Source organism: Eschrichtius robustus, chromosome 20 (genome assembly GCF_028021215.1).
Source record: "Eschrichtius robustus isolate mEscRob2 chromosome 20, mEscRob2.pri, whole genome shotgun sequence".
NCBI classification, from domain to species: domain Eukaryota; kingdom Metazoa; phylum Chordata; class Mammalia; order Artiodactyla; family Eschrichtiidae; genus Eschrichtius; species Eschrichtius robustus.
In genome coordinates, this window is record NC_090843.1 from 2,200,356 (window position 1) to 2,223,989 (window position 23,634).

The 23,634-nt window shown below is 42.9% G+C and overlaps 1 long non-coding RNA gene across 2 annotated transcripts in view; it reads left to right on the forward strand.

Moving 5' to 3' along the window:
* Positions 1-963: 963 nt before the first annotated feature.
* The window catches only part of LOC137754568 (uncharacterized), a 55,050-nt gene continuing 32,379 nt past the window's right edge, over positions 964-23,634 (forward strand). Inside the window, exons 1-2 of one of the 2 annotated variants that reach the window (XR_011071888.1) lie at positions 964-1,100; positions 10,831-11,016. This is a non-coding gene — a long non-coding RNA (uncharacterized lncRNA). The remainder of the gene's footprint in view (positions 1,101-10,830; positions 11,017-23,634) is intronic. The other variant, XR_011071889.1, reaches the window with a different exon arrangement.

The window sequence follows — 23,634 nt, forward strand, 5'->3', positions numbered from 1 at the left end:
GAAGAGTGAATCCACAGCAAAGCAAAGTTGTACCGATTCACTGGATCGCACAACCCAGGGCCAGACGAAGGTTATGGCAACACGTTTCTCTAAGAGTTTGGAGACCTCTGGGTTGGAGACCTCTGGGAAATCTTTAAGAGCTGAGGAGGAATTTGACCTGGCAATTTCAGTTTGGGTAGGAATTAGGTATCTGGAGAAGAGGGGAGGTGCCTCTGTCCTCTTTCAGGGTGTTGACCCAATCTGGTCGTGCTTCTCACTCTGCATTCTTTCATTTATGCATCGTTTGGTATTTTAAGGTGTTTTCTAAATGTTCTCAAGCTCCATTGTGTGTGTCTATGCTTCTCAGGCCTTCATTATCTTTAGGACCTTCCCAATGTAGGTCTCTGTACAATCGTGCATTCAAGAAGGGATGCTTCCCCTGTTCTATAAATTATAAATAAGGCCATTATATTTATCTCTCAGAGATCTATTCATCTGCACATACAAATCTTTGCACGTTTTCTAGTTTAGAGAAACATTTTTTCCTTTGACCAAATCTTTTTGTTTGTTTGTTTTTGTTAATTGGTCAGTGGGCCACTTATGGCATAGAGCAAATCTCCATTCACTCCACAGCTGTTTTTAAAAACTGCCTGAAGAGCTTTGCAAAAGAAGCTCCACTGACTTGGCCAAAAGAAGGGGGAGGAGCAGGGGAAAAGAGACCAGGAGGGAGGGTTGTTTGTTCAGTTTTCTCAGTAGTAAGGACCAGGAAGCCAAACAGAAGAGAAATGGAACTCAGAGATATTTGAAAAGGGGGGCTGTCAAGAAGATGTTAAATTCAGTCTTTGCTGTTTCTTGCTCATGATTATTCTTTCTTGCATTCACCCTAATTTCCTTTGAAGGAGATAAACGCCATGGAGGGAGGGGCTGCGGGTGATGTGAGATGGGTGGCCTGAAGTGTGAGTCAGTATTTGCTGGGTGCCTAGGCTGGCGGTGAAGGACAGAGGATTATCTGGAGAGTGGCAGATGGTAACGGGAAACACACGCAGAAGATTCCATGACAAGCATTCTGGGAGAGGATCTTCACTCAGCAGTGACCAAAGGGCCCAGGGCAGAGAAAAAGGGTAAGAGAGGTGGGAGAAACAGGAGTTAGTGGCTCAGGAATCAGGGAAACGAGGGAGAGGGAACTGTGTTTATTGGATCTCTAGTGTGTGATGGTTAATTTTACGTATCAACTTGGCTGGGCTATGGTGCCAAGATATTTCATCAAACCTTATTCTGGATGTTCCTGCGAGGGTGTTTTTGGGGGTGAGATTTGCATTTAAACTGGTGGACTTTGAATACAGCAGATTGCTCTGCATGGCGTGGGTGGGCCTCATCTAATCAGTTGAAGACCTTATAAGAACAAAAGGCTGACATCCCTGGAGAAGAGGGATTTCTGCCAGCAGACTGCCTTTGGACTTGAACTGCAACTCTTTCCTGAGTCTCTAGCCTGCTGCCCTCCCCCATCAGATTTTGGACTTGCCAAGCCTCCATAAGTGCATCCAATTGCTTTAAATAAATCAGTCTGTCTCTCTCTCTCTCTCTGGAGAACACTTGACTGATACAGTGGTGTAATAGGTATTCTGTGCATATCTCATTTCGTTCTTAGGAGCACAATTCCAGATCTCATAGATGCTCAGTGGCAGAGACAGTATTCAAATCTGAGTCTGACTTCCAATCTCCTACTCTGCTCATCATTCGCTTCTTAGGGTCCAGGGAAGGGCTTTTGAAAAACTGAAACTGGAATCCCTGGCTTCCTGTCTGTGAAGAGTCTAATAGGGGACCTACTGGAGACCCAAGTAACTGGGCTGGCCGCCCCACTGTGTGGTGCTGTCTGAGAACAGCTGGCCTTCAAGGCTGAGAAATCACAGCCCTGGGTCCTTCCCTCTGAGCCCTTCCGTTTCAGTGGAAGGGGAGGTGCCGTTTCCATCCCAGGTGCCTGGAAGTGCAGCTGAGGAGTCCATTATCCCATCAACAGCCTGCCAAAGAGGTGCTCCGCTGTTCTGTTCCTTCTCAACATTTCCTGGCAGCTGCCGCCCCCTTTATTCCTGCCTCTCTCAGTCTAAACGTGGGGTTTGGAAAGCACAGGGAGGAAGGATGTGAATTCAGGGTTCAAGGTATAGGAGAGGAACTCGGACCCAGGTATGACCCACGTCTCCCGTATTCATCTTCCCTGTTTGGAACCGAGAAGCAGAAGGCCTGTGATAAGGAGGGAATTTTCTCATGCTTCCTTTCTGATCTTTGGCAGCTCCAGTTGAAGGATTGCAAAACCAGAGCAGGTTTTTCCATTTGCTTTGGACAGCAGACTGAGTCCTCAGTGTCACAGGCCTGAGCTCTCCACTTCTTATATATATATTTTTTTTTTTTTTTAATTTTTATTTATTTTTTAAATTTATTTTTGGCTGTGTTGGGTCTTGTTGCTGCGCGCGGGCTTTCTCTAGTTGCGGCGAGGGGGGACTACTCTTCACTGTGGTGTGCGGGCTTCTCACCGCGGTGGCTTCTCTGCATGAGCTCTAGGCACGTGGGCTTCAGTAGTTGTGGCGTGCGGGCTTCAGTAGTTGTGGCACGCAGGCTCAGTAGTTGTGGCTCGCGGGCTCTAGAGCGCAGGCTCAGTAGTTGTGGCGCACGGGCTTAGTTGCTCCGCGGCATGTGGGGTCTTCCCGGACCAGGGCTCGAACCCGTGTCCCCTGCACTGGCAGGCAGATTCTTAACCCCTGCGCCACCAGGGAAACCCCTCCACTTCTTGAAATTAGGGCCAGCTGTTGGACAGCTGGCAGCTGTGGAAGGAGGGGGTGTCAGCTGGTGTCTGGGAAGTGTAAAACTCCACCAGCCTGACTGGCTTTATGCTGCTTTGAACACTGCAAAGAGAAGGCAGAAAGGGAAGCATACGTTTCTTTTTTTCTTCAAAGGTTTTCTCTCAAGGAAATCTTTGTAACTGTAAATAAAGTGAGGATGATCTTTTAAGTAGTGGGTATATCAAAAGTTATACATCCCAAGGAGGATTAAACATATGAAACGCTATCAGTGTAGTCATCTTGACCACATGCTTTCCTGAGTCTTTGCTGGAGTGTCTCTTCTGTAGTTGCATCTCTGCCCTCAGAAGGCATGTGTAAAAGCCCAGACATTCATCACAGAGGAAGCAAATTAAGATTAGTATGTCAGTAACTGTAAGTGGGTTAAGTATCATCATTTCCAAAATATGATGGGATTACAAAGCAAAGCCCAACTACAAGCTGACAAAAGAGACACACTTAAAACAAAGTGACTCACAGAGGTTGAACTTAAAGAATGGGAAAAGGCATGGCAGGCAAATATAAGTTAAAACAAAGTATGACTCTTCATCTTGGTGTCAAAGTTAAAGTCATGGCAAAGAGCATTAAATGAAACAAAGAAGGTGCTTTACTATTTTAAAGAGAACCACATTTAAAATAACAAATATGTCCCGAGGTCCATGGGGCTGGGAAGATTGTTTCTCTTTTTGTTTTCTTTCCTTATCCAGCATTGTGGTGAAAACAAATTAGAATTTATTGAGAGACTTGAAAAACCAGGTGATTTCAAATTTAAAAACACTCCATATTTCTAGTTTTTCTTGTAAAACCAGAAAATCTGGCAATACTGGGCCTGAATTTTCATGTAGTATCAATCATCTAGGTGGGAATTGCCAAGCTATGTCCTGTGGCCAAATCCAGCTCACCACCCAAAGAAATCCACACCAAAGAAATCTATGCCAAGACCCATAACAACCAAACTCCAGAAAACCAAAGACAAGGAGAAAAATCTTGAAAACAGCAAGAAAGCTTTAACACCTTAACTATAATTTCTTATTGGAAACCATGGAAGGAAGCCAGAAGGAAATGGCATAATAGTTTTCATGTGCTGAAAGAAAAGAGCTGTAAACTCACTACTCTGCATCAAGGGAAAATATCCTTCAGGAAGGAAAGAAAAAGCAAGAGATTTTCAGATGAAGGAAAATTCAGAGAATTTGTCACCAGCAGACCTTCCATAAAGAGATCGGCAGAGTGGTTGAAAAAAACATGATCCAAAAATAGGTAAAAATAAATGAAACAAAAATATGATTCTTTGGAAAAATCAATATAATTGACAAATCTCTATCAAGATTTTCAGAGAAAAAAAGAGAGAGAATTAAAAACCACCAATTACCAACACCAGAAATTAAACAGGAGATATCGATACAGACTCTGAAGACATCAAAAAAAAAAAAAAGTAAGAGAATACTATAAACAACTCTACACACATAAATTCGACAGCTTAGGTGAAATGGACCAATTCCTCAAAAGGCACCAAGTATCACAAAATATTAAATAGTTTCAATAGCTCTATACCTCTTAAGTAAATTAAATTTGTAATTTAAAAAGTCCGTAAAAAGAGGTCTTCAATTAGATGATCTTGCTGGAGATTAGTACTGAAGTTCTAAAGAAGAAATAACACCCATTCGACATAACCTCTTCCAGAAAAATATCAGAGGAAACACGTTAGATTTAAAAAAGAAACTGAGATGACTCATCAGCTTTCATTTTATGAAACCATGATACTCAAAGTTGACTAAGACAAAACACAAGAAAGGAAAATTATAGGCCATTTTTTTGCAAATACGTGTAAACAGTTTAAACAAAATAGTAGCAAATCAAATCCAGGGATGCTGAAGGATAACTTATCATGCACATTTACACCCAGGAATACAAATTTGTTTTAACATTTGGTCATCAAATAATATAATTCACCATGTTAACAGAATAAGGAATGAAAAACATAGAGTCGTATGAATTGATGCAGAATAAACATTTGATAAAATTCAATACCTAATTTGTGATGAGAACTCTTTACAACCTAGGAAGCAAAGAAACTTCTTTAATCTAATAAAGGTTATCTACAAAGAATTGATAGCAAGCATGGTACTTAATGGTAAATTATTGAAAGTTTTCCCCTGAGATTAGGAATGAACCAAGGATGCTTCTTATTACTGCTTTTATTCCATACTCTGTTGGAAGTCAGTGCAATAAAACAATGAAAAAAACCCATGAAAATTGGCAAAAAATGAATAAAACCATCATTATTTTTAGAAGATATATATACATATGCACACAAATACACAATTTACAGGTATGTAGAAAATTCAAAAGAATCTGCCAGTAAACAGTTCTAATTAATAAGTAAATTTAGGTTTTGGATTTGGTTGTTGGATACAAAGTTAGTTTGTAAAATCAACTGTATTTCCACCTAGTATCAACAGACAAAAAGAAAATAAAATCTAAAAAATGATATCTTTTTGCTAGCACCCAAAACAGAAAAAAATAATCTAGGGCTAGATCTAACCAAGATTTTAATAGCTTTACATAGAAAATGACAAAACCACAATTGTGTTAGTTTTCTGGGTCTGCCATGGCAAATTTCCAAAATGTGGGTTGCTTAAAACAAGCTTTGTTTGTTTGCTTTTTATAGATCTTTATTGGAGTATAATTGCTTCACCATACTGTGTTAGTTTCTGTTGCACAACAAAGTGAGTCAGCCATATGCATACACATGTCCCCATATCCCCTCCCTCTTGCATCTCCCTCCCACCCTCCCTATCCCACCCGTCTAGGTGGTCACAAAGCACCGAGCTGATCTCCCTGTGCTACGCGGCTGCTTCCCACTAGCTATCCATTTCACATTTGGTAGTGTATATATGTCCATGCCACTCTCTCACTTCGTCCCAGCTTACCCTTCCCCCTCCCCGTGTCCTCAAGTCCATTCTCTACGTCTGCGTCTTTATTCCTGTCCTGCCCCCTAGGTTCTTCAGAACCATTTTCTTTTTTTTTTTTTTTTTAGATTCCATATATATGTGTTAGCATATGGTATTTGTTTTTCTCTTTCTGACTTACTTCACTCTGTAGGACAGACTCTAGGTCCATCCACCTCACTACAAATAACTCAATTTCGTTTCTTTTTATGGCTGAGTAATATTCCATTGTATATATGTGCCACATCTTTATCCATTCATCTGTCGATGGACACTTAGGTTGCTTCCATGTCCTGGCTATTGTTAATAGTGCTGCAATGAACATTGGGGTGCATGTGTCTTTTTGAATTATCGTTTTCTCAGGGTATATGCCCAGTAATGCGATTGCTGTGCCATATGGTAGTTCTCTTTTTAGTCTTTTAAGGAACCTCCATACTGTTCTCCATAGTGGTTGTATCAATTTACGTTCCCACCAACAGTGCAGGAGGGTTCTCATTTCTCCACACCCTCTCCAGCATTTATTGTTTCTAGATTTTTTGATAATGGCCATTCTGACTGGTGTGAGGTGGTCAGAACTACCTTATCATAGTTTTGATTTGCATTTCTCTAATAATTAGTGATGTTGAGCATCTTTTCATGAGCCTCTTGGCCATATGCATGTCTTCTTTGGTGAAATGTCTATTTAGGTCTTCCCCCCATCTTTTAATTGAATTGTTTGTTTTTTCTATATTGAGCTCCATGAGCTGTTTGTATATTTTGGAGATTAATCGTATGTCTGCATTCATTTGCAAATATTTTGTCCTATTATGACAGTTGTCTTTTCGTCCTGTTTATGGTTTCCTTTGCTGTGCAAAAGCTTTAAAGTTTAATTTGGTCCCATTTGTTTATTTTCGTTTTCATTTCCATTACTCTAGGAGGTGGTCAGAAAGGATCTTGCTGTGGTTTATGTCAAAGGGTGTTTTTCTTATGTTTTCCTCTAAACGTTTTAAAGTGTCTGGTCTTACATTTAGGTCTTTAATCCATTTGGAGATTACTTTTGTGTATGGTGTTAGGGAGTGTTCTAATTTCATTCTTTTACATGTAGCTGTCCAGGTCTCCCAGCACCACTTATTGAAGAGGCTGTCTTTTCTCCGTTGTGTGTTCTTGCCTCTTTTGTCATAAATCAGGTGACCACATGTGTGTGGGTTTATCTCTGGGCTTTCTATCCTGTACCACTGGTCTCACACTACTATACACTACTATATGTAAACGAGATAATTAATAAGGACCTGCTGTATAGCACAGGGAACGCTACTCAATACTCAATATATGGGAAAAGAATCTAAAAAAGAGTGGATATATGTATATGTATATGTATAACTGACTTACTGTGCTGTACAGTAGAATCTAACACAACATTGTAAATCAACTATACGCCAATAAAAATTAATTAAAAAAAAAAGTAGCCACCCAAGCAGAGATTTGGGAAAAGAGCAAGCATGTATGGCTGGTAAGCTGGTATGTCCAAGGAACAGCCAAAGGTCAGCAGAATTGGAACATGGTGAACAAGAGAGAGACAGCTGGAGAAGAAGGGGTCAGAGCTGGGGGAGATCCCGGGGACCCTTGTAGGTCAAGAGAAGGAGCCTGGCTTTTACGCTAAGAGTGAAGGGGGTCCTCTGTTGTATTCGAGCGGGAGAGAACGTGATCTGACTTAGGACTTGGAAGACCCATTCTAGTTATTGATCGGAGAATGGGCCTGAGGTGACAAGGATAGTGTTAGGGGGACCTGGTGGTAGACAACTGGAAAGATGAACTAGCGCTAGTTTGCGTGTTTCTATTTAGAGAAATACAAAGTGAGACCATCATTTGAGAGAGAGCGATGTGTACACCTGATAACAAGGGAAGTCATGACAGTTCAAACCAATAATTACAACAATGAAAGCAAAATGCCACATTCACCCAACGTGTTCCACGGGACTTTATTCTTCTCTACAGCCCTGCGATATAAAAGGTTAGGATTGCTGAGTAACTTCTAATGATACCCTCTCAGTGGGTGGCACATCTGGAACTAGAACCCAGGCCCCTTTGCTGTCAAAACTGAGCCCCTACAGGCTGCATCTCACTAGTCAGTGAGTTTAAAGGCTGCATTTCTAAGTAGCCTCTAGGATTTTTTTTTCTTAATTGCCAAGTTCATTAACTGAGCAATCTCTTTCAACAGTGTGTTTCTATTTTCTGAGGGAGGACACGGCAGATTCTTTCCCGTGACACTAGTATGTTCTCCATCATCATTTTCGTTTGCCCACGCAGTACGTAACCTCGGGGATACTTACCTCTTAAGCCCAGTAAGTGATCTTCAGCAGAGGAATGCAAGTGTAGAGGGTTTAACTTGAGGAGAAGCCTATGTGAATGTAACCTGTGATGATAGCATGACTCTATTTTGGAATCAGCAAGACTTTGAGGGCTCTGGTTGCCAGGAAGGAACTGTGTCTACACCTCAAATAAGAAAACAAGGTCACGTCGTGAGGGTGGCTTAAGTCCATTTAGGAGGAAGGGAAGGTGGCCGAGTTTTTCTGTTCTGTGGCTGTTCAGACCCCCTGTTCCTCCTCTGTTCTGGCAGAAGATTGTACCAGCCTGGGAGGTGGGAAGAGGAACCACTGTAAAACCACGTAGACGATGTGTTGACTTTCAGAATTGGTTGATGACATCAATCCAGGCTTCAGAAATAGTTGGTTGCAAAGGAAAATGGTTCAGCCAGAAACACCTAAAGGCATTGAGATCATACTCTTTCAACCAGCCCGTAACACCCTTCTACTGCAAAGGCAATCCAAGAAATGTAGAGATGATGGGTTTTTTTTTTTTCTTCTCTTCAAGGTTGCTAAAACTTGACTTTACCCAGATATAGTTTTTGTTGTTGTTTTTTGTTTTGTGTGTGTGTGTGTGTGTGTGTTTTAAGAAATGAAAAGAGTCCAAAAACTTACTATATGCCCTTGTGTAAGCTGCTAAACCCCACTAAAGCCTTGGCATTGTCATAGTTTTAATTGGGGATGATCATTGCACGCTCTCAAAGAGTTTTTGAGAGGATGTGATGAGAAAATCCATGTAAGGTGCTTAGCAGAGTGCCTAGAACACAGCAAAAACTTGATCAATGATAAACAATTATGGAGGTTTCTTTAAAAAAATCTTTATCAGTTAGTTGTGATTCTTCGATCCTGTACCCTTCGCTGTCTTCAAAACATCCTATTGGCTTGATTTCATTTTCAGACCTTTTTACTTCTCTTTAAGGGCATTTGGGTATAGAACACGGTTAAGAAATGGAACCGGGATCTCTTCTGCCCTGGAGCCAAGTTCCAATCAACTGTCCGACTGTACTGGTGTTAGGAGGGTGAATCAGGATGATGAGCAATGAGCCTGGGAATCCTGGCACGAGCTCTGTCCAGGGTTTGCTGCTGTTTGTATAAATAGCTATGTGTCTCCAGGTGATGCGCTAAGGCACCACACCCTAAAAGAGGGAGTTGCAGGGTTTTCTCTGTTAAGGGAAAACAGCCAAAAGAAAACATCTTACTCTCTCTTCACTGCGGGAAGAACACCAGGCATATTCCATGGACAGCCAGAGCCGGTGAAAGCAAAGCCCTCTCACTGCATCCCTGGAATAGCTGAGAATCTGCCCTTGAATTTCATAGATGGTGATTCCCAGAATGTCTGTGCAATGTACTTGGAGACGGGCTGCTGGGTGACTGACCAAGCTGTCCAGGGCCATCCGTCCCTCCCAGAGAAGCTCAGCTCTCCCCTTGGAGAGTAAAGCACAGTAACACAAGGATATGTGGATGGACAACTGGCCTTTTAAAGGTATCTGGGATGGATCAGACCTTGATCTTACCCTTCCAATAGTCCTTTTGTAGTTTTTGTCTTTTGGTCAATGTCATGATTACCATGGAGGCTGGGAGAGAATTAAGGGATCTGGTTTTCTTGCATGTTCTGGATAGGGAAGTGGCTTCACAGTAAGAGCCTGGAGATGTAGACAAAGCTAAGAAAGTGGCTGTGCTTTTTCATGTCCTGGGGTGGGAGGAGGAGGAGATGAGAGTAGTTGCTACTTTCTATTGAGAGCTTACTCTCTGTTAGGTATTGCACAGAGTATTTTGGGTGCATTGTCTCATTTAATCCTGCAGCAAGTTAGAGACAGGGGCTAGGATCACCTCCGTTTTGTGGGTCAGGAAACCAAAACTGAAAGAGGTTAAACAATTTGCTCGTGTTTACACAGCTAGTAGAACTGGGTCTTTTTTTCTCTAATACATCTTTATTGGAGTATAATTGCTTCACAACGTTGTGTAGGTTTCTGCTGTACAACAAAGTGAATCAGCTATATGCATACATGTATCCCCATATCCCCTCCCTCTTGCGTCTCCCTCCCACCCTCCCTATCCCACCCCTCTAGGTGGCCACAAAGCACCGAGCTCATCTCCCTGTGCTATGTGGATACTTCCCACTAGCTATCCGTTTTACATTCGGTAGTGTATATATGTTCATGCCACTCTCTCACTTCGTCCCAGCTTACCCTTCCCCCTCCCCGTGTCCTCAAGTCCGTTCTCTACGTCTGCGTCTTTATTCCTGTCCTGCCCCTAGGTTCTTCAGAACCATTTTTTTTACATTCCATATATATGTGTTAGCATACAGTATTTTTCTTTTTCTGACTTACTTCACTTTGTATGACAGACTCTAGGTCCATCTGTCTCACTACAAATAACGCAATTTCGTTTCTTTTTATGGCTGAGTAATATTCCATTGTATCTATGTGCCACATCTTCTTTATCCACTCATCCGTCAATGGACATTTAGGTTGCTTCCGTGTCCTGGCTATTGTAAATAGAGCTGCAATGAACACTGGGGTACATGTATCTTTTTGAATTATGGTTTTCTCTGGATATATGCCCAGGAGTGGGAATGCTGGGTCATATGGTGGTTCTATTTTTAGTTTTTTAAGGAACCTCCATACTGTTCTCCATAGTGGCTGTTAGAACTGGGTCTTGAATAAGACCCTCTGACCTTAGAAGCTGTACTCTTTAACCATGAAGCTAAGAACTTGTGACTTTTAACAGGACTCAGAGAAACATTAGACGAAGATATTTCTTCAAGAGCAGCAGCTACATCTTTGTTGGGTGTCCTTGATTCTAAGTTCCCGAAAGAGAGGGTCCACGTCTTATTAGAATTTAGTATCCCTGCGCCTGGCTGCTGGCCCGCCGTTGATAACCAATAAATGTTTGTCAGCTGAACCGACTGAACTGGTAAGTTCAATGTGACAGTTTTTCTTTTTTTCTTTAATTTTTTTTTTTTTTAATGTAGACCATTTTTAAACTTTTCACTGAATTTGTTACAATATTGCTTCTGTTTTATGTTTTGGTGTTTTGGCCGCGAGGCATGTGGGATCTCAGCTCCCCAACCAGGACTGAACCCGCACCCCCTGCATTGGAAGGCGAATTCTCAACCACTGGACCACCAGGGAATTCCCTATGAGACAGTTTCTAATAGCTAGACTTACAAGTTAGGAGATGTGGTCGTCTTACAGTCTTCCAAACAAACAAAAATCACTAACCTCTTTCAAGAGTGGAATCTAATTTAATTCAGTTAAAAACCCTCCTTCCAGTTCCTTAAAAACTAAAAATAGAACCACCATATGACCCAGCAATCCCACTACTGGGCATATACCCTGAGAAAACCATAATTCAAAAAGAGTCAAGTACCCCAATGTTCACTGCAGCTCAATTTACAATAGCCAGGACAAGGAAGCAACCTAAGTGCCCATCGGCAGATGAATGGGTAAAGAAGATGTGGCACATATATACAGTGGAATATTACTCAGCCATAAAAGGAAACGAAATTGAGTTATCTGTAGTGAGGTGGATGGACATAGACTCTGTCCTACAGAGTGAAGTAAGTCAGAAAGAGAAAAACAAATACCGTATGCTAACACATATATATGGAATCTAAAAAAAAAAAAAAAAAAAAAGAAAGGTTCTGAAGAACCTAGGGGCAGGACAGGAATAAAGACGCAGATGTAGAGAATGGACTTGAGGACACGGGGAGGGGGAAGGGGAAGCTGGGACGAAGTGAGAGAGTGGCATGGACATATATACACTACCGAATGTAAAATAGATAGCTAGTGGGAAGCAGCCAAATAGCACAGGGAGATCAGCTCGGTGCTTTGTGACTACCTAGAGGGGTGAGATAGGGAGGGTGGGAGGGAGACGCAAGAGGGAGGGGATATGGGGATATATGTATATGTATAGCTGATTCACTTTGTTATACAGCAGAAACTAACACACCATTGCAAAGCAATTATACTCCAATAAAGATGTTTTAAAAAACAAACAAAAAACACCCTCCTTCCTTCCTTCCTTCCGTCCTTCCTACCCTCCTTCCTGGCAAGATGTTGAAGTTAGAAACATTGTCCCTCTGTCCATCCATTTGCCATAAATTATCAACTTTCTTTGGTCACAAACACCTGACACGGTGCCTGGTATGAGTTTGGGTGATGATATATAACCGCAGCTTAAAAATACTTGTTAAAACAGGAATGTACCCTTTGCAAGGCTTGACTTAAATATGTAAAGGAACAGCACTGCCAGCCATCAATGCAATACTGAGGGAATTAATCTGATTAATGAGGTGTCACACTCAGGCAGTTATCCTGAATGTCTCTAGACGTAGAAGTTACTAGTCCTGTAAGTGATATGGTTGTTTTTTTTTTTTTTTTCCGTTGGGGGGGTGTGTGAGTTTGGGGGATTGGTTGGTTCTTAAAAGAATATATCTGATCCACAGAAAAGGGCTGATTCTATCAGGTTCCCTTGCCCTTCTTAGCTTAACGCTTGTAATTGTTTAAAGAAGAACTAAGATGATTATCCTGATACCAATGTCTGCAAGAGCCACAAAGTGAAGACAAATCTTGTAGTTGGTCCCAAAGCTCAGGAAGAAGCTAGAGAGAACGGCCCGGCATGGGGTGATCACGCTAACCCGGCATTTTAATTCCTTCTAAGTCAGTATATTTTTCTGAGATGATCCAGGACACTTCTACAGAGTTGGAAAACTAACATTACATTCAACAACAAATGGCGGCACATAGGGTCATTGCTGGAAGGTCTTTGTCCCCCCCAAAGACTTCAGACTAAGTATGTGCTTTTTCTTAGCTCCTCTGACTATGAAAGGCTACCAGGGGTGGTGTAGGGACTTCAGCTATGGGGCAAAGCTTCCCGCTCTTCTGGACAAATAAAAGGGATGAGAGGTACGCTCCTAGAAGAAAGTGGGAGCTCTTGTCATTGTAGAGAAAAGAATTACTGCCTCGGGGTTATGGCTTTGTTTTGGAGAGAGATGAAGAACTGAGTGGTGTTTTAGGACTATCCTGGTAATCCAGCTTTCAAGGGACTGAAGGACACACTTCCAAAGGGCTGGAAATGGGAGGTCCCCACTGATGCCAACAGTGGGGCAGCAGGAGGGAGCTCAGGGTGGCCTTGAGTGGAGACGTCTGGTGCTTTGGAAGGGATGGGATGGCGCCCATCAGAAGGAGGAGAGAGTGGCATTTGATCTACTTTCTGCTCCATAATCTCAAGCTTGGAAAACTGCCACGGTACTTGGCTTTTGTCAACCATCAGGATGCCGGGGGACACCACAAAAATCTCACTGTCTCTAAGAAGACTAATTCTGTGAACTCTGGAATTCCCCGGCATAGCAAAGTAGACTATGAGTGGAGGTCGTTGCCTACACACCCAACCCTAGGCTATGAAGAGATTATAATTTTATACAGCTTTTCCAAAAGGGTATTTCAAGGAATATGATCGCAATGATGTCAACAGAGGGGTACTGTGGGGAAAAGTCATCTATGTTTAAGGAAGTTTGGAAAATATGTGGTTAAATGAGTTAAACCATTTCTTTTCTACATGGTTTCTCAGGGCTTTTCATCTGCTATCCTAATTGTGTATCTCTAAGAGGGAGACTGTGTGTATATTTCAAAAAAAAAAAAAAAATCAGGTTTCAACGTAAAAGGTAGGTGATACTTCTCCTTACTTTTGGGTTATACCAGTAACAGAATATCATTGGCACATGGCTTAGAGCTGCAGAAACAGACATGGATTTGTGTACTTGTGTGAATGTGTATACTCTAGAAAAGAACCAATGCCTTATATACAAGGATAGGATTATTGGCGGGGGATGTGGGTGAGGATGGAGTCGGCGGGGGGGGGGGGTGGGGGGGGGAGAAAGAGGTTCTTTGTGGCAGAGATTTAGAAAAGTCAGCACCCCTGATTGAAGGTCAAGGGTCCATGATTCTAATTCTGAATCCCCGGATGACCTTTGCAGGGTCACTCGGCCTATCTGGTTGTTTCCCCATACACAACGCAGAAATTTGAAAAATAGGGGCATAACAGACTTACGAAAGATTACAAGGATTAAACAAGCCCGTGCTGTTAAAATGTTTGGAGCCCTGTGGTCAAGTACATGGGCTAATGACAGGATATGGTCCTGGCCACCAGCAGGATTAACTGAGGGGTTTGCCCGGCAGGCACAGAGCCTGTTCCGCCAGAACTGCGGGCTGCTGACGTCCTGGGGTCAGGGTGAGTCACACCCTGTATGCCCCGACATGCAGGCAGGCACGCCTGCTGCACTCTGGGGCTGTAGTGGCTTACCTCCCCCAAAGACAGCCCTGAAAACTGGAAAAGAAAGAAAACCTAGCACAATGAGACGGTGGCCTGTCTCCTGTTGCAGCCAGAAACAAGACAAAATGGCCCAGCCAACCTTCAACCAATACGGCACCGTCCTTTTCTATTAGCCTCGGGGTTTTATGGGAGTGCCCAAGTGGTTATCTGCTTGGCACCCCTAAATCCTACCAAAGACGTGGGGCTCCCAAGACAGGACACATCCAGAAGTAATTTTTTGTGTTGGTGGTGATAGCAAGCTCGTGTACATTGGGCGTGTAGCAGTATCCGGTGTCCAAACGGTTTGCTTCCTCCCTCCCGGTGCTGAGTCATTGGGCTGTCGGGCAGTCTGACTTGAAAAGCCCGTGAGGCCTGGCCTGCCACAGGGAAGCGTGGCTCTTTTGAGTAGAACAAGAGCGCCACCCCGAGTGGTACGTGAGTACTGCAGCCCCTGCTTGAAAGCAGTTCCGCGGCTGATTACCCGAGGCCCTTGGACGTCTCAGCACTCATTGGAAATCTTAAATTCGAAATTGCCATTTTGATTTCCATCATCAGTTTGGGGCTCCCGGTTAATGATGGCCGCTCTTGCGACTTGGATTATCCTAATACAAAAGCTGATCAGATCCCTGAGCCGGTTCTCGGCAGCAAAGGACAGGCTGAATCAAGCCAAACCCACATTTGAAGTGCTCTTTCGAGGGGCTTCTAGCAGGCTGGCCTGTCCCGGTGACTTGTCCCTGTCTGGCCTCTTGCCTTCTCTCCAGCCTCTGACTCTGCTCATGTTACCATGAAGCAAACAAATGTTTGCCTGTTTACATTCTCTACCGAATACTACCCCAATATGAACCAGGTCATCCTGGGCAAGACATCAGTAAGTTGTGATGTTCTCAGCAAAGACAGTCAGCAGATGGGTGATGGTGGTCCCCAGGAATATTAGCTACTGGATATTCGTTTTTAGCCTAAGCTTGCATCAGAGGGGCTGTGTAGCTCTCCTCTGGTTGAAGGGACCATAGTGCCTTCGTAAGAACTCAGAAGGCGCGGATTGAATCTCAGCTCTGCTAATTTATTCATTCAGTATTAAGTGAGCACCTGCCTCGTGTCAGGTTCTGTTCTTTGTGTTGAGGACTTATCAGCTAAGAGAAAAGAAAAAAATCCCTGCCCTCATGGAACTTGTGTTATAGCAGGAAGAGGCCAACAGTGAGCGTTATGAGTAAGAAAATTACTGTGTGACAAGGTGATGAGGTCTATGGGGAAAAGAGCACAGGTCACGGGGAGGGATGAGTTTGCAATGCTCAGTAGGGTGGACAGGGCAGGACTCTTTAAGAAGCCGGCATTTGGGCAGAGACCTGAGGAGGTGAGATGACAAATCATGCGACCTTCAGGGGAAGAGTTTTCCAGGCGCAGAGAACACCGTGTGCAAAGGCCCTGAGGTAAGACAGTGTCTGATGTGACATCAGGGAGGCTGGAATGGAGGAACTGAGTGATTAGGGGTGGGGAGAAATTTGTAGGGTTTAAGGCCAAGGAGGTATTAGGGGCTGACTGTATAGGGTTTATAGACCATTGTAAGGGGAACTTTGGCTTTTACCCGGAGGGAGATGGGGAGCCGTCAAAGGGGAGTAGCAGGATTTGACCTGGAACTTGTGATGAGATGAGAACTGGTTGGGGGAGGGGAGAGGATGGACTCAGGGAGACCAGTCAGGATCACAGCAGTTCCAGTAAGAGATGGTGGTGTCTCAGACCAGGACGATGGTGGGAAGTGCTCAGATTCCAGATGCATCTCGGAGGCGAAGCCACCTGTGTCTCTGAAACACTGAATATGGGGGATGAGAGAAAAAGCAGAGCTGAGTGCGACTCCAAAGATTTTGAGACAAAGATGCTGAAGGATGGAACTTCCTTTAGTGGAAATGGGCAAGAGTGTGTCTGGAGCAAGTTCGAGGGAGCAAACTCAGAAGTTTAGCTTTTTACATGTGATTCTGAGATCTTGAGAAGGCAGTTTGCTGTCTATGTCTGGAGTCTGGGAGAAAAGGCCTGATTTGGAGATAAAAGTTGGGGAGATGTCAGTATATCGATGACATTTCAAACTATGAGCTTAGATAAAATTACCAAGGGAATGACTATAAGGAGAGGCAACATAAGGAAAAGAAGATTCTAGAACAGAGGTTCTCGGGGAAGGGGGTCTCACTAGTCGCTAATGAGGAGGCTCAGGAGTTCACGGGAGAACTCAAGGATGGCCTGTCAGCGTCAATGGTACTATTCGTGCCTATAACTGCAAGGGAACTTACGTAGGTGCCTTAATTGTCAGTGATGCTTTTTTGTCTAACTGCAGCCTACTTCCCTAAGACTCAGTTTTCCTATCTATAAAATGGGTATAAGTATAATAACTCATAAGGTTATTGTAGTCATTGAATAAGAAGGTATAAGTAGGGTCTTTAGCACAGTTCCCAGCACGAAATATGTGCTGAGAGATGTCAGCTCAATAAAAGAGTTTATAGTATCATTTGAGTCAAGATTCTGCTGCCCATAGTGGGGGAAACCGAGAAAATGGTTCTCTTAGTAGATTCTGTCTCAGCCTGGCTTATTCTGTTTGAACTTCTGTAGGTTATAGAAAAACAGATACAACATTTGCTATGAGAGATACGACAAAAACATAAAATATTTAAAGAAAACCCCGCACAATATAATAGATATATTTTCAGCAAATATACTGAGGTACTAAAAGATCTAAAGAAATTTTGAGCAAGAAGTGATGATGATGATGGTACAGATGGTGAAACTTTTTTTTGATGATGATGAAACTTTTGATAACAGTTAAATTTAGAGAGCATTTACTACGTGTCACATACTGTTTTAAGTATCATATTAACTTAATTCTCACATCAACTCTTTGAGGAAGGTATTAATATTATGCTTATGTTATAGTTGAGGACAACGAAACACAGAGAGGTTAAGTGACTTGCCCAAGGTCACCCAGCTAGGAAGTGGCAGAGCTGGGGTGAATGGAGTCTGACTCCAGGATCCTGGGAATCACAAGGGTGGACCCTTGGCATTTGAAGTCATTCTTTTTTTAAAAAAATTTTATTGAAGTAGAGTTGATTTACAATGCTGTGTTACTTTCTGCTGGACAACAAAGTGATTCAGTTATACATAAATATACATTCTTTTTTATATTCTTTTCCATTACGGTTTATCACAGGATGTTGAATATAGTTCCCTGTGCTACACAGTAGGACCTTGTTGTTTATCCATTCTATATATAACAGTTTGCATCTGCTAACCCCCAAACTCCCAATCCATCCCTCCCCACTCCCTCCCCCTTGGCAACCACGAGTCTGTCCTCTGTGTCTGTGAGTCTGTTTCTGTTCTGTAGATAGGTTCGTTTGTGTCATATTTTAGATTCCACGTATAAGTGATATCATTTGGTGTTTGTCTTTCTCTTTCTGACTTACTTCACTCTGTATGATCATCTCTAGTTGCATCCATGTTGCTGCAAATGGCATTATTTCATTCTTTTTTATGGCTGAGTAATATTCCATTGTATATATGTACCACCTCTTCTTTATCCATTCACCTGTCAATGGGCATTTAGGTTGTTTCCATGTCTTGGCTACTGTAAATAGTGCTGCTGTGAACATTGGGAAGAGGGAAAAGAAGAGGCTACAGGCTACTTCTGTCAGTATAGGGCACTTGCTCAAAGCTGGAAAGGGCATAACCACATGCTTAGGGAATGAGAATATTCCCATTTGCCTTAGTGGAGGGTTTGCAAAGCAATGCCAGGAATGATAAGGTTATGCCAGGATGTAGAGGGCTTCATGCTTTGAGGTCAAGTGGTTTGGCCTTAATCTGATGGCTTGTGGGAAGCACAGACTTATGCTGTAGTAAGATTAATTTGAAAGGGGTTATATCAATGGCTTGAAGGAGAGTAGAGGTAAAAAGACTTGTTGTAGGGCTATTTTTATCAACTGCAAATTATACGACCTAACTTAGGAGCAGGACTGCGAAAACACAGCTGCCGCCGTTCGCATGATGCCTCGCACGTGGCTCTGTGTAGTGACCTGTTTGGGAGGTGGAGTGAAACCGAGAAAAGCATATGGACTTGGAGTCACACGGACCTATGTTTGGTTCATTCTCCTTCGCAACTGCCGGGCCAGGAGGCCCTGGGCAAGTTCCTTAAACGCATATGTTGGTTTCCTTACAAGACTGTTTGAGGATTGAATGAAACGGTAGAAACAAGATTGCCCACCGGCTATATTAACCTCGATGTCAAAGAAGAAAAGAAAGAGTACTTCCTTTAAAAAAGATGTTCTTTGCTTGGAAATGATCACCTATTAAACTCCGAGATTCATTTGCCCCCAGTATTTCTCCTTGCCTAAAATGTTTTCAACATTTCACACGTGTTAATTAGGCAAAGTAGCTACATCTAAGGAGGGCAGAAACTAGGAAAACCTTAGGGTTCTGTATTGACCACAAATGTCCACTGGAAAGGAGAAACCATCGGTGATACACTTGAGTATTGCTAGAATTCGTTTCTTTAGCTTCCCTGGGCTAGAGTTGAGGGTGGCACATTAAGAAAAGATGGAGACGGTGTGAGAGCAGGGGAGTGGTGAGAAAAGAGAGTAACCTGTAGGAAGCAGCAGAGAGATTTTCATAGTGAGAGTTGGGAATTCAAATTCTCATAAGGCCAAGCAACTACCACAATCTCCATTTCCGGTAAAGAAGTGTGCTGGCCCATTCCTGGATGAGAATTCTCTCACCCTCTGTGGGATGCCTGCCTCATACCTGAAGCCAGAAAAGGGTTAGATTTCAAGTCTGAAGGAGAAGACCTTCTTGAGAAGGAACTCTGGTGGTCCCAGTACTTAGAGCCTGGTAGCTGAGACGGAGCCTTTTGGAGCTCTTGGAGAGTAGACATTTTAGGGGGAATAAAGTGGAAAATTTACTTAGGGGAATGTTGTTCCAGAGCACCCCTTCAACTTTCAGATCCTGGGTGGTTTTTTTTTCAGAATCCTAAAGAGAAAAGCAAACAGTACTTCTAAGCACTCCAAACACCCTGGGTCTAAGTCCTCTCAGACTTTTCTCTTCACTGTAGTCATAGCTAGATGAAGAAAAAGGCCAGCAAAGTTATCACAGGTTAAATGAGCGTATCTGCCCTTTAAAATATTTGGAGTTGCCCAAGTTCCTGGACACAGGTGGGGACGCGATCAGACTGGCAGAAACTTCTTTGGGAAAGTCTAAAAGTACCTTAAATACACAACATGACAAGACTTACTGAGTTGCGGGTGGCAATGGGTCTTCTTTGTAGGGAGTCCAAGATAAGGTCATTGAATTTCAGCCTGGCCTTTTCACTTCCACCCCTCAAATTTCTGACTTTGTCACACTGCGGGCTAGTAGCAATTTATGACCAGAAATCACCTGCCCTTTTGGTCAGCATGGGCAGAAGCAACCATGGACATCTCCTTGATTGCAGATAGGTTTTCCCATAGCAGAGTGGAAACGGATTGGCAAGACCAGGTCCAGCATCCTTGCGTGAAACCTGAAGTGAAATTTCTCTCTGACTTGTATGGAAATGGGCACTTGCATCTGGTAGACGACACTTTAATATTTATTTATTTATTTGGTTGCCCCGGGTCTTAGTTACCACACGCAAACTCTTAGTTGCGGCATGTGGGATCTAGTTCCCTGACCAGGGATCGAACCCGGGCCCCCTGCATTGGGAGCATGGAGTCTTACCCACTGGACCACCAGGGAAGTCCCTAGACGACACTTTAGGCTGAGCTGCTCAGGAGAGAGGAGATGGTATCTTCGCTCCCAACAGCATATGACAAGGGTCTGTGATGACTTTTAGTGGAATTGTAAGTGCTTAAAAAACCCAGAAGGGGGAGAGTAGGTTTCTGGGGCATGGTGCTTAATCCGCCCCCCCCCTTTTTTTTTTTTTTTGCTTAAAGTAGCAAAATAAAGGGAACCAAATCCTTGCAGAAGAATTCTCTGTGGAAGATGAAGGTCAAGTGGAAAGGAAAGGGAAATGTAGCTAGTTTATAATTCACTACTCTTGAGGGCAAAGCAAATTGCATTTCTCCAAGATCTGCTTAACCCTCCACAGAATTCAGCCAGAGAAACCCATCTGCAAATCCCCAGACGATGATTACGGCACATAATTCTCCCTTTTGCTCTCTTCCAAACCGGGAAGCACAATATCCCACAACAGTGACCGAGAAATATTTAAAGTAGTTATGTTTAGTATGGAAAACATACAAAGAAGTTCTCTTCAAATTTAAAGTTCTAGGAAGGCATCAAACAGGAGAACATGATGAATTTCTTTTTTACTGTTTGTGCTACGAATTTTTAAGGCTGAAAGAGCCTTTAAAAGCCACCCCAGCCCATGCATTCTCATTGTACAGAGAAGAAATAAAGATCCAATTCTGGGGGGAAGAGTGATTGATACAGCAAGAATTCTACCAGGTTTAGTGGAGACAGAATATTGTAATACTCAGGTTAGAATCCAGCTCTTCCGATACCAGTGGGTTGATTCACTTCCTAAATGGTTTATGGGGAAGCGGATTTTGTTGTTGTCATAACTACAATTGTGCTCTCATTTCCTGGAACTCAGATACTGATTACGGGCAAAGCTTAGTAGGATGGTAAAGATGGGTCCTCAGCAACTCAAGGACTTACTGATTCAGTCCCCCCTCTCTGCTCTCAAGTCATGGGGTTGTTTACGTTGTCACATAGCAACCATGCACTGGGTCCGTGTTAAGGCCCATCTCTCCTGGTTCTGGGAAATTATCATCGACAGCAACAAAACCCTCACATACCTGCTTCTTTATGAGCAACGTTTTCTGTGTTGTGTTCTTTAGAACGCTAGTTCCTGAGGGTTCCTTGTTAGATGGTCCTCTCCGTAAATATTCTTTGGCCCATGAAGTTTGAAAATTTTGATGTGAAGCAAATTGAATCTGCTGGAATTTTAATTTACTTCCAAATGTCTCAGATCCTTCATAAGCTCATATGCATTTTACCTCTCCTAGAAGGCAAATACGAAACAGGGTATTTCCCCAACTTGTTGGAGTACAGACACCTTTTTTGCCAGGCGTCTTGAAGGACTGGTGTCCCAAGGAACATACTTTGGGAAAGGCTGTATTATTTCAGTCTGTACCTTAAGACCAAGTTCTCCCGGTAGCTGTCTATTCCTGCAAAACACAGCTCAAAATGAGGTTTTCATATAAAATTTTGTTAAACAGCAAATAGTTCAAGGATTTACCTTGTGACAAATCAGGTACATATTTAAGCTTATGTATGAATGTGTCTTGATGTCATGCTCCTTTTAAAAACATCTATTTTTTTGTTTCCTTTAAATCTTGTAGTTATTTTATTTTTTTTAAAAATTTAAGAATGTATTTATTTTATTGAAGTAGAGTTGATTTACAATGTTGTGCTCATTTCTACTGTACAGCAAAGTGACTCAGTTATACATATACACATTCTTTTTCATTTTCTTTTCCATTATGGTTTATCACAGGATATTGAATATAGTTCCCTGTGCTCTACAGTAGGACCTTGTTGTTTATCCATCCTCTATATAATAGTTTGCATCTGCTAACCCCAAACTCCCACTCCTTCCCTCCCCCATCCCCCCTCCCCCTTGGCACCCACAAGTCTGTTCTCTACGTCTGTGAGTCTGTTTCTGTTTTGTAAATTAGTTCATTTGTATCATATTTTAGATTCTACATATAAGTGATATCATATGGTATTTGTCTTTCTCTTTCTGACTTACTTCACTTAGTATGATAACCTCTAGGTCCATCCATGTTGCTGTAAATGGTATTATTTAATTCTTTTTTATGGCTGAGTAATATTCCATTGTATATATGTACCACACTTTCTTTATCCATCCATTGGTCAATGGACATTTAGGTTGCTTCCATGTCTTGGCTATTGTAAATAGTGCTGCAATAAATATTGGGATGCATGTATCTTTTCCAGTTATAGTTTTCTCCAGATATATGCCCAGGAGTGGGATTGCAGGATCATATGGCAACTCTATTTTTAGTTTAAAAACTAAACTGATGTGTTTCATCTAGAATAACTAATTCATACTGCTATTTTCCCGTCGTTATTTGAAATATTGATGTTTTTCGCAAAAAGTCCTAGTCATGTTTGGAAGCGTGTCTTTCTTTTTTTTTTATATAATTTTTTTTTTTTTTTTTTGGCTGCGCTGGGTCTTCGTTGCTGCGTGCAGGCTTTCTCTAGTTGCGGCGAGCAGGGGCTACTCTTCGTTGCAGTGCGCGGGCTTCTCATTGCGGTGACTTCTCATTGTGGTGGCTTCTCTTGTTGTGGAGCATGGGCTCTAGGTGCGCGGGCTTCAGTAGTCGTGGCGCATGGGCTTAGTTGCTCCGCGGCATGTGGGATCTTCCCAGACCAGGGATCGAACCTGTGTCCCCTGCATTGGCAGGCGGATTCTTAACCACTGCGCCACCAGGGAAGTCCCTGGAAGCGTGTCTTTCATATCAGCTTTCTGTGTCTAGAATGGAAACCGCCAGATGGGATGTTTCAGTTATCTGAAAGACATCACGTTTCAGCAGCAGCTGTAAGTGTGCGTGACAAGTCCAACCTATTTCAGATTCCAAAAGTGCTGGTGAATATTGTTCTGGTGAAGGCTGCTGGTCCCTTAAGAATGAAGGATATTCAGGGGTCCTGTTCTCCTTTACTCTTTTATCCAGAGGGACGCAGAACAGAAGGAGTTTTCAGGGCATCCCAGCATCCAGAGCTACCTTGAGGCTGCTGCTCAAGGACTGGAGCCCTTCATACGGCGTCTTAGGACTCAAGAGTCTCAGGCTCAGCTCCGGAAGAGTCTGGTCTTCCGCGAAGCTTACCTGGCGGACGTGGGCCTGTCTCCCTCCTGTGTAGACCTGCCTTCTTCCTGCTCTGTTCCATGCTGGGAAGGCTGGAATGGATGGTTTCATCTAGATTTTTTTGAGCTCCAGGAAGAAAGTTTGTTATTTTGGTGACTCTTGAACCTGGGTTCATTTTTTCTTGCCTCTTTTCACCCAGATTTTGGCTTAGATTAAGATGTGAGGGCTTCCCTGGTGGCGCAGGGGCTAAGAATCCACCTGCCAATGCAGGGGACATGGGTTCGGGCCCTGGTCCGGTAAGATCCCACATGCTGCGGAGCAACTAGGCCCGTATGCCACAACTACTGAGCCTGCGCTCTGGAGCCCGCGAGCCACAACTACT